The sequence below is a fragment of the Hemitrygon akajei genome, chromosome 26 (assembly GCF_048418815.1).
Source record: "Hemitrygon akajei chromosome 26, sHemAka1.3, whole genome shotgun sequence".
NCBI classification, from domain to species: Eukaryota; Metazoa; Chordata; class Chondrichthyes; order Myliobatiformes; family Dasyatidae; genus Hemitrygon; species Hemitrygon akajei.
The window spans coordinates 41,898,641-41,912,816 of NC_133149.1; positions in this window are offsets into that span (position 1 = coordinate 41,898,641).

Below are 14,176 nucleotides of genomic sequence, written 5' to 3' on the forward strand. Positions count from 1 at the left end.
CCCTATAGATGCTGCCTGGCCTGCTGCGTTCCACCAGCATTTTGTGTGTGTTACATATGTTGTATATGTCTTAACTTTAGAGACACAAGATGCTGGTGTTTGGAGCAAAAAAGAAGATTCTGGAGGAACTCAGTAGGTTGGGCAGCATAGGTGGAGGTAATGTTTCGAGATGAGACTCTTTATCTGGACTGAAAGACAGAGGGGAGAAAGCCAATATGAAAAGGTGAATGAAAGGTGTGGAGCATGAGTTAGTAAGTTGAGATGAGGAAGGGTGATAAGCCAACGGAGGAGGGGGAGAGTGGAAATAACAACTTTTAGAATGATTTTTTAGAGATATAGCTTGGAACAGGACCTCCCAGCCCAATGAGGCATACTGCCTATCAACCCACCGATTTAATCGTAGCCTAATCACAGGACAATTTACAATGACCAAATATCCTACTAACTGGTATGACTTTGGTCTGCAGGAGGAAACCCACGCCCACGCGGGAAAGACGCACAAACTTTTTACAGATAACGTCGGAATTGAACTGTGAACTCTGATGTCCGAGTTGTATTAGTGTCACATTAACTGCTACACGACAAGTTAACAAGTGATAACAAGTGATACTTAAAGGGTTGACGGTGGATATGCAATGGCAAGCATTTAAAGATCGCATGGATGAACTACAATTGTTCATCCCAGTTTGGCAAAAGAATAAACCAGGGAAGGTAGTGCACGCGTGGCTGACAAGGGAAATTAGGAATAGTATTAAGTCCAAAGAAGAAACATATAAATTAGCAAAAAAAAGCAGCATACCTGAGGACTGGGAGAAATTCAGAGACCAGCAGAGGAGGACAAAGGGCTTAATTAGGAAAGGGAAAAAAGATTATGAGAGAAAGCTGGCAGGGAACATAAAAACTGACTGTAAAAGCTTTTATAGATACGTGAAAAGAAAAAGATTGGTCAAGACAAATGTAGGTCCCTTACAGTCAGAAACAGGTGAATTGATCATAGGGAACAAAGACATGGCAGACCAATTGAATAACTACTTTGGTTCTGTCTTCACTAAGGAGGACATAAATAATCTTCCGGAAATAGTAAGGGACCGAGGGTCTAGTGAGATGGAGGACTGAGGGAAATACATGTTAGTAGGGAAGTGGTGTTAGGTAAATTGAAGGGATTAAAGGCAGATAAATCCCCAGGGCCAGATGGTCTGCAACCCAGAGTGCTTAAGGAAGTAGCCCAAGAAATAGTGGATGCACTAGTGATAATTTTTCAAAACTCCTTAGATTCTGGATTAGTTCCTGAGGATTGGAGGGTGGCTAATGTAACCCCACTTTTTAAAAAAGGGAGAGAGAAACCAAGGAATTATAGACCGGTTAGTCTGACATCAGTGGTGGGGAAAATGTTAGAGTTGGTTATCAAAGATGTGATAACAGCACATTTGGAAAGAGGTGAAATCATTGGACAAAGTCAGCATGGATTTGTGAAAGGAAAATCATGTCCGACGAATCTTATAGAATTTTTTGAAGATGTAACTAGTAGAGTGGATAGGGGAGAGCCAGTGGAAGTGGTATATTTAGATTTTCAAAAGGCTTTTGACAAGGTCCCACACAGGAGATTAGTGTGCAAACTTAAAGCACACGGTATTGGGGGTATGGTATTGATGTGGATAGAGAATTGGTTGGCAGACAGGAAGCAAAGAGTGGGAGTAAACGGGACCTTTTCAGAATGGCAGGCAGTGACTAGTGGGGTACCGCAAGGCTCAGTGCTGGGACCCCAGTTGTTTACAATATATATTAATGATTTAGACGAGGGAATTAAATGCAGCATCTCCAAGTTTGCGGATGACACAAAGCTGGGCGGCGGTGTTAGCCGTGAGGAGGATGCTAAGAGGATGCAGGGTGACTTGGATAGGTTAGGTGAGTAGGCAAATTCATGGCAGATGCAATTTAATGTGGATAAATGTGAGGTTATCCACTCTGGTTGCAAGAACAGGAAAGCAGATTATTATCTGAATGGTGGCCGATTAGGAAAAGGGGAGGTGCAACGAGACCTGGGTGTTATTGTACACCAGTCATTGAAGGTGGGCATGCAGGTACAGCAGGTGGTGAAAAAGGCAAATGGTATGTTGGCATTCATAGCAAAAGGATTTGAGTACAGGAGCAGGGAGGTTCTACTGCAGTTGTACAAGGCCTTGGTGAGACCGCACCTAGAATATTGTGTGCAGTTTTGGTCCCCTAATCTGAGGAAAGCCATTCTTGCCATAGAGGGAGTACAGAGAAGGTTCACCAGATCGATTCCTGGGATGGCAGGACTTTCATATGAAGAAAGACTGGATCAACTAGGCTTATACTCACTGGAATTTAGAAGATTGAGGGGGGGATCTTATTGAAACGTATAAAATTCTAAAGGGATTGGACAGGCTAGATGCAGGAAGATTGTTTCCGATGTTGGGGAAGTCCAGAACGAGGGGTCACAGTTTAAGAATAAAGGGGAAGCCTTTTAGGACCGAGATGAGGAAAAACTTCTTCACACAGAGAGTGGTGAATCTGTGGAATTCTCTGCCACAGGAAACAGTTGAGGCCGGTTCATTGGCTATATTTAAGAGGAAGTTAGATATGGCCCCTGTGGCTAAAGGGATCAGGGGGTATGGAGAGAAAGCAGGTACAGGGTACTGAGTTGGATGATCAGCCATGATCATACTGAATGGCGGTGCAGGCTCAAAGGGCTGAATGGCTTACTCCTGCACCTATTTTCTATGTTTCTATGTTTCTATTTGCACCAAGAAGTGTAAATGGGTCCATTTTCCAGAACCTATTTGTTTATTAATCAAATTAATTGAGGCATTAATTAATTAATCATTGAGGCAGATCTTCAAAATGATTTCTAAAAATCCGTTTCATATTTTCCTTTGCTTTCCTGCTTCTCCTTCGCTGCAATCTTCTGAGGTAACAAGTTATTCAATGGAATCATCTGTATGATTGGGTCAAATGATTCTTCAGACTTATAGATGAGATTTAATGACTCTTCTCAGTGCAGAGTGTACTGGCAGTCCGGAGTGGTCAGCCACAGGAGGTATCAACATGAGGTTAGGATTCAAACAACTCAACTTCAATTACTTCTGTCACTTGGGCAATGAGATAGCAGCTGGATATTCAGTGCTGGCTCAGTGGGGCTGATAAATGACCTCAGATTGCTGTTGCTTGCCTTGTGCATCTAAGTTTGATTCAGCTTGGCCCCTGAGTGCAGTTTTCCACAGGGACCACAGCACCCGGTGGGTGTAGTCCAGAACAGAGTAGGCGCAGTTTCATCTTAGGTGTTCAGCTAATCTCATAGAATGGCTTTGATAGCCAGTCCCACCATCACCACCATCTCCCCACCAAATACCCGTCAATCCAGTCCCATGCTGTATAAAAGCTGACATTGTGATTGGCCAGTGAATGCTTGTGAAACATTTTTACACACTGACTGAAGAATATTGTCAATATAACTCCCAGCGTAGCATCCTCTATTCCAGGAAATAATACTCATTATATTAATGAACACTTTTCCAGTTTAAGATCTTCTGGTTTAAGATGGCGCTGGTGAATATCAGCAACTTCTGGCTGGTGGTTAATAAAACAAGGAAAACCACTAAATACTTCGATAATCACACTTTTTCTGGCAAACAATCATCACAAACAAAAGTCTATAAGTTCCCTTGGACTTGAAGGCAATTCGATGTGTTGGATCAAAGGTGAGGTGAGGCGGCAGAGCTGTTGCCAAGAGCAAGGAAGGCCTGGGGTTTGACTTATTTAAGTGCCATGCCAAATCGAGGCAACGGGGTTTAGGCACCAGAACATATTGAGGCAACGGAACCCAACAATTTAAGAGCCGTGTTGAATCAGAAAGGTTGGATCCAGGCACTAGAGCGTACTGAGGTGACTGAACCCAATGTCTGGACATTGATTTAGGCACCAGGCCGGAATGAGAAAGTCAGGGTGTTGGGGGCCAAGGAGAGGGACAGGCTAATTCAGCTTCCTGCTCTGTGACATTTACTTGGCTCTGCACTGAACTCTGGTTCTCGGACTCTCTTTGTGGAATTCAGTTCTGAATGCTATTTGCTTGCAGCTATTATTGGCATGATTTTTCCTTCCAGCACATTGGGTGTTTGACGGATTTTTTTTAATGGGTTCTTTTGGGTTTCTTTGTTTTGTGGCTGCCTGTAAGGAGGTGAACCTCAAGGTTGTATAATGTATACATACTTTGATAATAAATGTACTTTGAACTTGGAACTTATTAAAAATATGGTGAAAGAAGTTTGAACATAGAACATAAGAGAGTAAGACACAGTATAGGCTCTTTGGCCCATGATATTTTGCCAACCTTTTAACCTATTCCAAGATCAATCTAACCATTCCCTCCTACATCATCCATAACCCTCCATTCTCCTTTCATCCATGTGTCTGAAATGACCATCATGTATCTGCCTCTACCACCACTCCTGGTAGTACTTCAGGCATTTACCGCTCTCTGTCTTTTTAAAAAAAACTACCTCTGACACCTCTGCTAAATTTTCTTCTCTCATTAAAAGAGTGTCCTCTGATATTGGCCAATACCGCAGAATTCAAAATTTAATTGTTTTAATCCACCTTTTACAGAAAAAAGTTATTAAATCCTCTCCACATTGTAAAAATGATTCTTTCAGAAGACACTATGTCTCTTCTGACTATGTGTGGTAACAGAAAAATCTTCATTCAGCCTGACAACAAACGATCCATTTGTTTGTTGCAGGATCCATTTTAAACCACTATAATCAGAAGTGAACTCTAAATGTTCTGCCCTCGTATCAATGTCTCAGCCTTCTCAATGCCTGTGCGTCGGAAATGCATTTTCTTCAGGACAGAAAATGACAACAGCATTGTGAAAAGAAGATAGCCTTGACTAATGGCCCTGTCATAAAAATTGCACAGCCAGACTCTTGATGGGTTTGGTGCACATTGCAGGCACTTTGTTTACAACCTTGTGGAAAAAGTGACTCCAAAAGCTTACTGCTGTGTTACTCCTGTGTTTCATTTCCACTCCTATCCATGCACGAAGAATGTGTATAACTTGTTCCTGTTTTCTAGTCACAATCACATCCCATTACTTAGATTCATTACCCTCCCCTGGTTCCATCTTCTCATACATCTATTCACCTGGGTTTCTTCTCCTTTAGCCTGTCCTCCCTATCCCCTTCCCCATCTGGTTCCATCTGTCCATCATCGGTCCCTTGTCCATAAGACACAGGAGCAGAATTAGGCTATTTGGCCCATCGAGTCTGCTCTGGCATTCCATCATGGCTGTTTTATTATCCCTCTCAACCCCATTCTTTGCTTTCTCCCCATAATCTTTGTCAACCTGACTAATCAACGACCTATCAAGCTCCGCTTTAAATATATCCAATGACTTGACCTCCACAACCATCTGTCACAATGAATTCCACAGATTCACTTACCTTTAACTAAAGAAATTTCTCCTCATTCCTGTTCTAAATGGACACCCCTCTATATTGATGCTGTGCCCTCTAGTCCTATACTCCCCTACTATAGGAAATATCTCCTCCACATCCACTCTATTATCAGTTTCCTGCCTCTGTCTTTACCTTCCCCCTCCCTCTGTGACCTTGCTTCATCTGCCCAGGTTTTTGCCCTAATCTTTTTCCACCTATTACCCACCAACTCTGTCTTGAAACCCCACTCCTCCCCTGTTCCCTGGCTGAATCTGTCCATCATCCTTTGCTTCACCCAGTTCCACCTATTACCTATTAGTCCCTATCCAACTCCTCCCTCTCACCTGTTTATACAGAAATCTTCCCTCCAAGTTATGTCCTGATGCAGGATTTTTACCCACAATATCAACCATCCCTTTGCCTCCTCAGATGCTGCTTGATCCACTAAGTTTCTCCAGCAATTTATAGACAAAAAGATACTAGTACTCTTGAGCAACACACAAAATGTTGGAGAAGCTCAGATCAGGCAGCATCAATGGAGGAGATGAAATAGTTAATATTTCGGGCAGAGAAACTCATGATGCTGCCAGACCTGTTGAGTTCCTCCAGCAATTTGTTTTTTTTAATATAGAAAACTTGCTGTTTTATAGACTTACTTTAGCTGAGAAGTTTCATCTGCACACATGGAAAACCAGAACAGACCAACAACTGGGTACCTCTGTTGTACTGGGTTCTTGAAGATAACTTCAAGGCTTCAGGTGCAACATAGTGGGATTCACTCAAGTTCTCTTCTTCATTGCCATAGAACCATTTGATTGTATAGTGTGGCTTGGATAGAGTCAGTATCACTTTGTGCAGAGCAGGTTGTATCTTACTAACTTGATAGAGTTTTTTGACAAGGTGATGAGAGAGATTGATGAGGGTAAGGCAGTAGATGTTGTCCACATGGATTTTAGTATGATATTTCACTAAGTTACTCAGGGGAGTCTAATCGAGAAGATTAAAATGCATGGGGTCCAGGAGGAATTGGCTGTCTGGATTAAGAATTGGTTTACACGTAGAGGACAAAGGGTAGTAGTTGAAGGGACTTATTCGAGCTGGAGGCCTGTAATTAGTGGAGTTCCACAGTGATATGTGCTGGGACTTCTGCTGTTTGTGATGTATAAAAATGACCTGGATGTAAATGTAGACGGGTGGGTTAGTAAATTTGCAGGTGATACCAAGATTGGTGGAGTTGTGGGTGGTGCAGAAGACTGGCAAAGAATACAGCACGATATAGATCAGTTGCAGATATGGGCTGAGAAATGGCAGATGGAGTTTAACCCAGATAGATGTGAGGTGTTGCACCTTGGTAGGGCAAATGCAAGGAGACAGTACACTGTCAAGGGCAAGATCCCTAACAGTGTTGCTGAACAGAGAGATCTTGGGGTCCAAGTTCATAGCTCCATGAAAGAGGTTGCACAGGTTGTTAGGGTGGTTAAGAAGGTTTATGGAATGCTTGTTTTTAATTAGTCCAGGCACTGAGTTCAAAGTCAAGAGGTTATATTGCATACAATTCCAGTCACCCTACTGTAAGGAGGATTTTGAGGCTTTTGGAGAGGGAGCAGAAGAGGTTTACCAGGATGCTGCCTGGTTTAGAGGGTATATGCTGTCATGAGAGGCTGGACAAACTTGGGATGCTTCCTTTGGAATGGCGGAGGCTGAGGAGAGTTCTGGTAGAGGTTTATAAGATTGAGAAGCGTAGATAGAGTAGACGGGGAGTATCTGTTTCCCAGGGTTGAAATATCTAATACTGGACAGCATTGTGAGAGAGAAGGGATAGGTTCAAGGGGGATGTGAGGGTTAAGTCTTTTTTTCACTCCGAGTGGTGGATGCCTGGAATGCACTGCCTGGTATGGTGGTAGAGGCAAATACATTAGAGGTTTTTAAGAGATATTTAGATAGACACATGAATGTGAGGAAGATGGAGGGATATGGACATGTGTAGTTAGGAGGGATTAGTGTTTGGGTGTTTTAAATTTGCTTTTTAGCTGCTTCAGCACAACATTGTGGGCTGAATGGCCTGCTCCTGTGCTGTACTCTTCTGTGTTCTATGTTTATTTCATAACACTCCTTGCAACATTCTGCATTTTCTAACCAAGGTCATTGCCTGAAACAAGAAGTTTTTCTCTACTGAAATGTTGACAGACCCCACCCCCAATGAATTTCCTGCATTTTGAAATAGTTCACTTTTGTCTTTAGTATTGTTTCTTATCTGACAGGAAATAGTTTCTCATTAATTTTAATAAGGGTCTTCTGGTTTTACTTACCAAGTGCAGACACAGTATGTTATTTATCCTGAATACTTGAAAACAATCTGTCTGATGTAAGTAGTCATAAATCACACCGTGACTCGACCTTCCTCAGGAAGTGAGCTACAAACCATGGTAAAATTCCACTTCTGTATTGTCCAAAGATTAGATTCTCTTTATCATTTCAGATGGCAGCTTTCTTCATTTTTCTTGTTTTCTGAGATGGTTCTTCCCAAACCCTTTGGAAAACACAGGGATGGTATTTCGAAACATAGAAAACCTACAGCACAATAAGGCCATTCGGCCCACAAAGTTGTGCCGAACATATCCCTTACCTTAGGAATTACTAGGGTTACCCATAGCCCTCTATTTTTCTAAGCTCCATGTACCTATCCAAAAGTCTCTAAAAAGACCATATCGTATCCGCCTCCACCACCGTTGCCGGCAGCCCATTCCACGCACTCACCACTCTCTGCATAAAAAACTTACCCCTGACATCTCCTCTGTACTTACTCCCCAGCACCTTAAACCTGTGTCCTCTTGTGAGAACCATTTCAGCCTTGGGAAAAAGCCTCTGACTATCCACACGATCATTGCCTCTCATCATCTTATACACCTCTATCAGGTCACCTCTCATCCTCTGTCGCTCCAAGGAGAAAAGGCCGAGTTCACTCAACCTGTTTTCATAAGGCATGCTCCCCAATCCAGGCAACATCCTTGTAAATCTCCTCTGCACCCTTTCTATGGCTTCCACATCCTTCCTGTAGTGAGTTGACCAGAACTGAGCAAAGTACTCCAAGTGGGGTCTGACCAGGGCCCTATATAGATGCAACATTACCTCTCAGCTCAAACTCAATCCCATGATTGATGAAGGCCAATCTTCCACACTGCCAAGAGTCTTACCATTAATACTCTATTCTGCCATCATATTTGACCTACCAAAATGAACCACTTCACACTTATCTGGGTTGAACTCCATCTGCCACTTCTCAGCCCAGTTTTTCATCCTATCAATGTCCCACTGTAACCTCTGACAGCCCTCCAACAGCACCTCCAACCTTTGTGCCATCAGCAAACTTATTAACCTATCCCTCCACTTCTTCATCAGGTCATTTATAAAAATCACAAAGAGTAGGGGTCCCAGAACAGGTTTCTGAGGCACACCACTGGTCACCTACCTCCATGCAGAATATGACCCATCTGCAACCACTCTTTGTCTTCTGTGGGCAAGCCAGTTCTGGATCCACAAAGCAATGTCCCCTTGGATCCCATGCCTCCTTACTTTCTCAATAAGCCTTGCATGGGATACCTTATCAAATGCCTTGCTGAAATCCATTTACACTACATCTACTGCTCTTCCTTCATCCCAATGTGTTTAGTCACATCCTCAAGAAATTCAATCAGGCTCACAAGGCACGACCTGCCCCTGACAAAGCCATGCTGACTATTCCTAATCATATTATACTTCCCCAAATGTCCATAAATCCTGCCTCTCAGGATCTTCTCCATCAACTTACTAACCACTGAAGTAAGACTCACAGGTCTATAATTTCCTTGGCTATCTCTACTCCCTTTCTTGATTAAAGGAACAACATCCGCAAACCTCCAACCCTCTGGAACCTCTCCTGTCCCCATTGATGATGCAAAGATCATCGCCAGAGGCTCAGCAATCTCCTCCCTTGCCTCCCACAGTAGCCTGGGGTACATTTCATCCGGTCCTGGTGACTTATCCAACTTGATGCTTTCCAAAAGCTCCAACATATCCCCTTTCTTAATATCTACATGCTCAAGCTTTTCAGTCTGCTGCAAGTCATCACTACAATCACCAAGTTCCTTTTCCATAGTGAATACTGAAGTAAAGTATTCATTAAGTACCTCTGCTATTTCCTCCGGTTCTATACACACTTTCCCACTGTCACACTTGATAAGTCCTATTCTTTCACATCTTATCTTCTTGCTCTTCACATTTCATATACTTGTAGAATGCCTTGGGGTTTTCCTTAATGCTACCCGCCAAGGCCTTCTCATGGCCCCTTCTGGCTCTCCTAATTTCCTTCTTAAGCTCCTTCCTGTTAGCCTTATAATCTTCTAGATCTCCAACGTTACCTAGCTCTCTGAACCTTTTGTAAGCTTTTCTTTTCCTCTGGACTAGATTTATTACAGCATTTGTACACCACGGTTTCTGTACCCTACCATAACTTCCCTGTCTCATTGGAACGTACCTATGCAGAACTCCACACAAATATCTCCTGAACATTTGCCACATTTCTTCTGTACTTTTCCCTGAGAACATCTGTTCCCAATTTAGGCTTCCAATTTCCTGTCTGATAGCCTCATAATTCCCCTTACTCCAATTAAACGCTTTTCTAACTTGTCTGTTCCTATTTCTCTCCAATGCTATTGTAAAGGAGATAGAATTATGATCCCTATCTGCAAAATGCTCTCTCTCTAAGAGATCTGACACCTGATTAGGTTCATTTCCCAATACCAGATCAAGTACAGTCTCTCCTCTTGTAGGCTTATCTACATATTGTGTCAAGAAACCTTCCTGAACACACCTAACAAACTCCAATAGTTAACTCTCTGAGATGCCATCAGTTTCTCCGATTTTCTCCTCTTTCTGGCCCTCACTTCTCATACCCCTATCATATGTGAGGACATCTGCCTTGACCGAGACCTGGCTGCTTTAGACCTGAACTATTCATACACACATTGATCTGAATATCTTGGTATGTGGGACTGTATCAAATTATGTCCAGTAATAATCATGTGAATCACCTTGGGGCATTTTTTAAATACATTTAAAGATACTCTGAGTAGACTGAACTACAGGTGAAAGATTCTTATCTCTTTGATTTCCTAGGGTTGAACAGCATCTGGGCATGACAGTAAGTCGATGAGCTGATGAACTAATACCATCCAAGTGACAATGTGAGAAGATAGACACAAAATATTACAGATGCAACAAAAAAGTCTGAATCCTTAACGTTGTTGTAGCCGGGGGTGGTAATGGGGACAAGCCCCCACTACCTGTTAAACGCTCCCAATAGCGTGTATCTCAAATAGCCTCTGACAACCAAGTCCAGCTCCTGGCCTTCACGTGTGGCTGAGCGACTAAGCCCAGCAGAACTGTTTCTACTGACAGGAGAAGGGACAAAGGTGGTTTACTGGCACCAGGTGCTTCGGGCAGATGGGGCTCGTCAGCTGTGGTTGGCAGCTCATCGAGGAGAAGGGGAACTCTGATCTCAAACCTCCACTGCCTTGTGGCTGTACCCACTCATGGGGAAGGCTTCGGGAGTGAACCCCGAGGGGAAAACATCTGGACCTGGAGTCCTTAAGGCAGTCTTGCATTGAGTTCAATGCTGACTTGTAACTCGTGTGATGCCACTGGTGACAAACCGTACTGATCTCTGGCATTCCTTTAGATTCAGCAGCAGTGTGGAGAGGAGGAGCCTGCTACATGGGCAACAGTTCGCTCTCCATATCGTACTGTCCTGGCTTATGTATCACATAGACAGCTAGGACGCAACGTCCATGGTCGGCCCTGACCAATGGAGAGTCTCACAAAATATTTGATGGTTGAGAATCACTGGGGGGGGGGGCAGGGTTTGTGGAAGGAATTGTCAACAGACAGTAAACACAAGAAATTCTGCAAGTGCTGAAAATCCTGAGCAACACGCACAAACTGATGGAGGAGCTCAGCAGGTCAGGCAGCATCTATGGGGAGGAATAAATGTCAACTACATTGAGTCAAAAAACTCTGCATCAATGTTAAAAGACCCTGCCTCTAGGGTTCCCTCAAATTTAACAAGAAATTCATAAAGATTCCACAAAATGCATGCTCTTTCATTCACTCAGTCTTCCAGATGAGACTATGGTGTCCTTTAAATTTCCACTTCACTATGAAATATTTCTGAAATCCCAGCTCTGGCCACACAGATGGCTCTGCTCACTTCGCCGCACGTCTCCAGATTCTATCAAAGGACAGCTTACATTTCGGCTCCACGGGCTGTGGCTGGCCCCACAGCCGTGCCAATGTTTTTCACTCAGACACCTAGAGGTCATCCAAATCTGAACACAGAGGAGTTTCACTTCTGCCTGAGGTGAGTGCTGCGATAATGGATCAAGCCCAAAATATCCCACTCAATTAGGAAATGAGCAGCAAATACTTGGCTTCTGAAATATGCCTAAGACAGTTTAATTATATGGGCAAATTAGATCGCAAACAAGAGAAAAATCTGCAGATGCTGGAAATCTGAGCAACACACACAAAATGCTGGAGGAACTCAGCAGGCCAGGCAGCATCTATGGAAAAGAGAACAGTCGATGTTTCGGCCCGAAACATCGACTGTACTCTTTTCCTAGATGCTGCCTGGACAAATTAGTTGTTCTGTTTTTAGATTGCAGAGAAACAATTTTCAGTTTCAGTGGATTTTCATTGGACTGACCAGCTGCACCCATTGGAAGGATTGGATGGACCCCGTGCCTATGGAGCCACACTGACTCCCTGGCCTGGCTACGCTGATGTTCAAACTCTCATCCTGAGTTCATTCCTACCTCTCTGAACACTTCAGTTCCTACAGCTCCCTAAGAACTTAAAATACATCCACTTCTGCCTTCTTGTTATAGTTGGATTTGATCATTCTTTCATATATCCACCTGTGCTTCAGCTGCCAAGTCACCAGAATTGTTATCATTCTCTTGTTCTCTCTCTCGTTCTCTCCCTCACTCACTCTCATTCATACATGTGCGCATGCACACTCACCACACACACATACATAAACATGAACGCTCACCACGCATACACAAGCACACACTTAAATGCACACACACAGCCGTGCAGTCATTGTCTCTCTTACTTACACACACATAGCTACATATATGCAACCTCTCACCCTCTTTTTCTTCCATTTACAAAGACACCCAAAGATTCACTAACTTCTGTGTGGATGAATTCTCTCTCATCTTTGTCCTGAATAACAGACACTCTAGTCGGAGGAAAATTCATCCCTGCATTTGCCCTGTCAAGCTGCTCGAGAATTATGTATCTTTCAAGAGATCATCCGTCATTTTGCTCAATTGTAGGAGTACAGGATCAATTTCTCCACCTGACAAGCCATAGTCCTCTGAAGCTGTTCTAAACAAAAAGATGCTAGATTAGCCCAAGTTGTTGCAAAAGTTTGCAGGGAGGCGAGGTGTCATCAGACAATTACCTGGCATCAGGAAGTCAAGCAGGGTTATTAATTTTGAATTGCCTGAGAAATATAAAGTTGTAGTCACAAAGGGATTCAGCTGGAAACAAGTCCTCTCACCTCCCGAGTCACTGCCAACTACATCTTTGTACAATATTAAACACTCAGCTTACACTATACCTAGCCGAAGTAATTTACAATATATTTTCCACATTCCCATCACCTTCGCCCAGATTCCACTAATCACCTACACACTAGAGACAATCAACAGTGGCATATTAATGTACTAACCATTACATCTTTGTAATGTGGGAGTGCACTGAGAAGCCTTAGGGAAAACCTTGCCGTCAGAGGGAGAACTCCACATAGACAACACCTGAGGTCTCTGTGGCTGGGAGGCAGCAGCTCTGTAAGTATTGGGACAGGAAAGAAGAGCCCATTTTGAATTAACATTAGTCCTGAGCTCTGGTGTTTATACAATGGCAAGTAGATTAAACATGGGGGCTTTAAGTTTTTAAATCCATGTCTGATTGACATTAAGTATGATAAGGGAAGCCTGATCTATTATTTTTGCATGCAACGCAAAACACTTTAGTTGCCATTCCCAATTCTTCTTAGCATACTTCATGGCAGGAGAAAGTACTTGGCACTTCATCTAGTGGAGATGGCAGTTGAGACAGTGATGTAACTGTGTTAAATCCAGTTAACATATTCATGCCATTCCTATGACTGGGCCACATCCGAGCTGGGATGATTGCCCTCTGAGTACCACCATTATCTTCCTATGTGCGAGTTATTATTTCAGCCTTTATATCTCCTTGATGCCCATTGGCCAGTTTTAACAAGATTCCTTTGTGCCATTCATTCATCAAGCCCATTAGCACTGGAATTCAAGACTGTGAGGTCTTGAGCTGATTGGTCTGTGAGGAAAACACAAACTGGGCAGTGTTATGAAAATTATTGGAAAGTAAACATTACTCCAAATCAGTGTTACTTATCCATTACACTCCTGATGACTGGCAGTAATAATGCATAAAAAAGATTTTGCTTCCTGAATACTGTTGCATGAATCTTATGGATTTTGGGCTGATGATCATGAAAATCACCATGAAATTTCCCTATTATGCACCATCTTTTTGAAATCGCTTGTATTTGTTATTTCAATTCATGATTCAAGTCAGAATAACTCATGCCAAGATTGAGGAAAGCATTTTTGTTGGTCCACAAATCAGAGAGC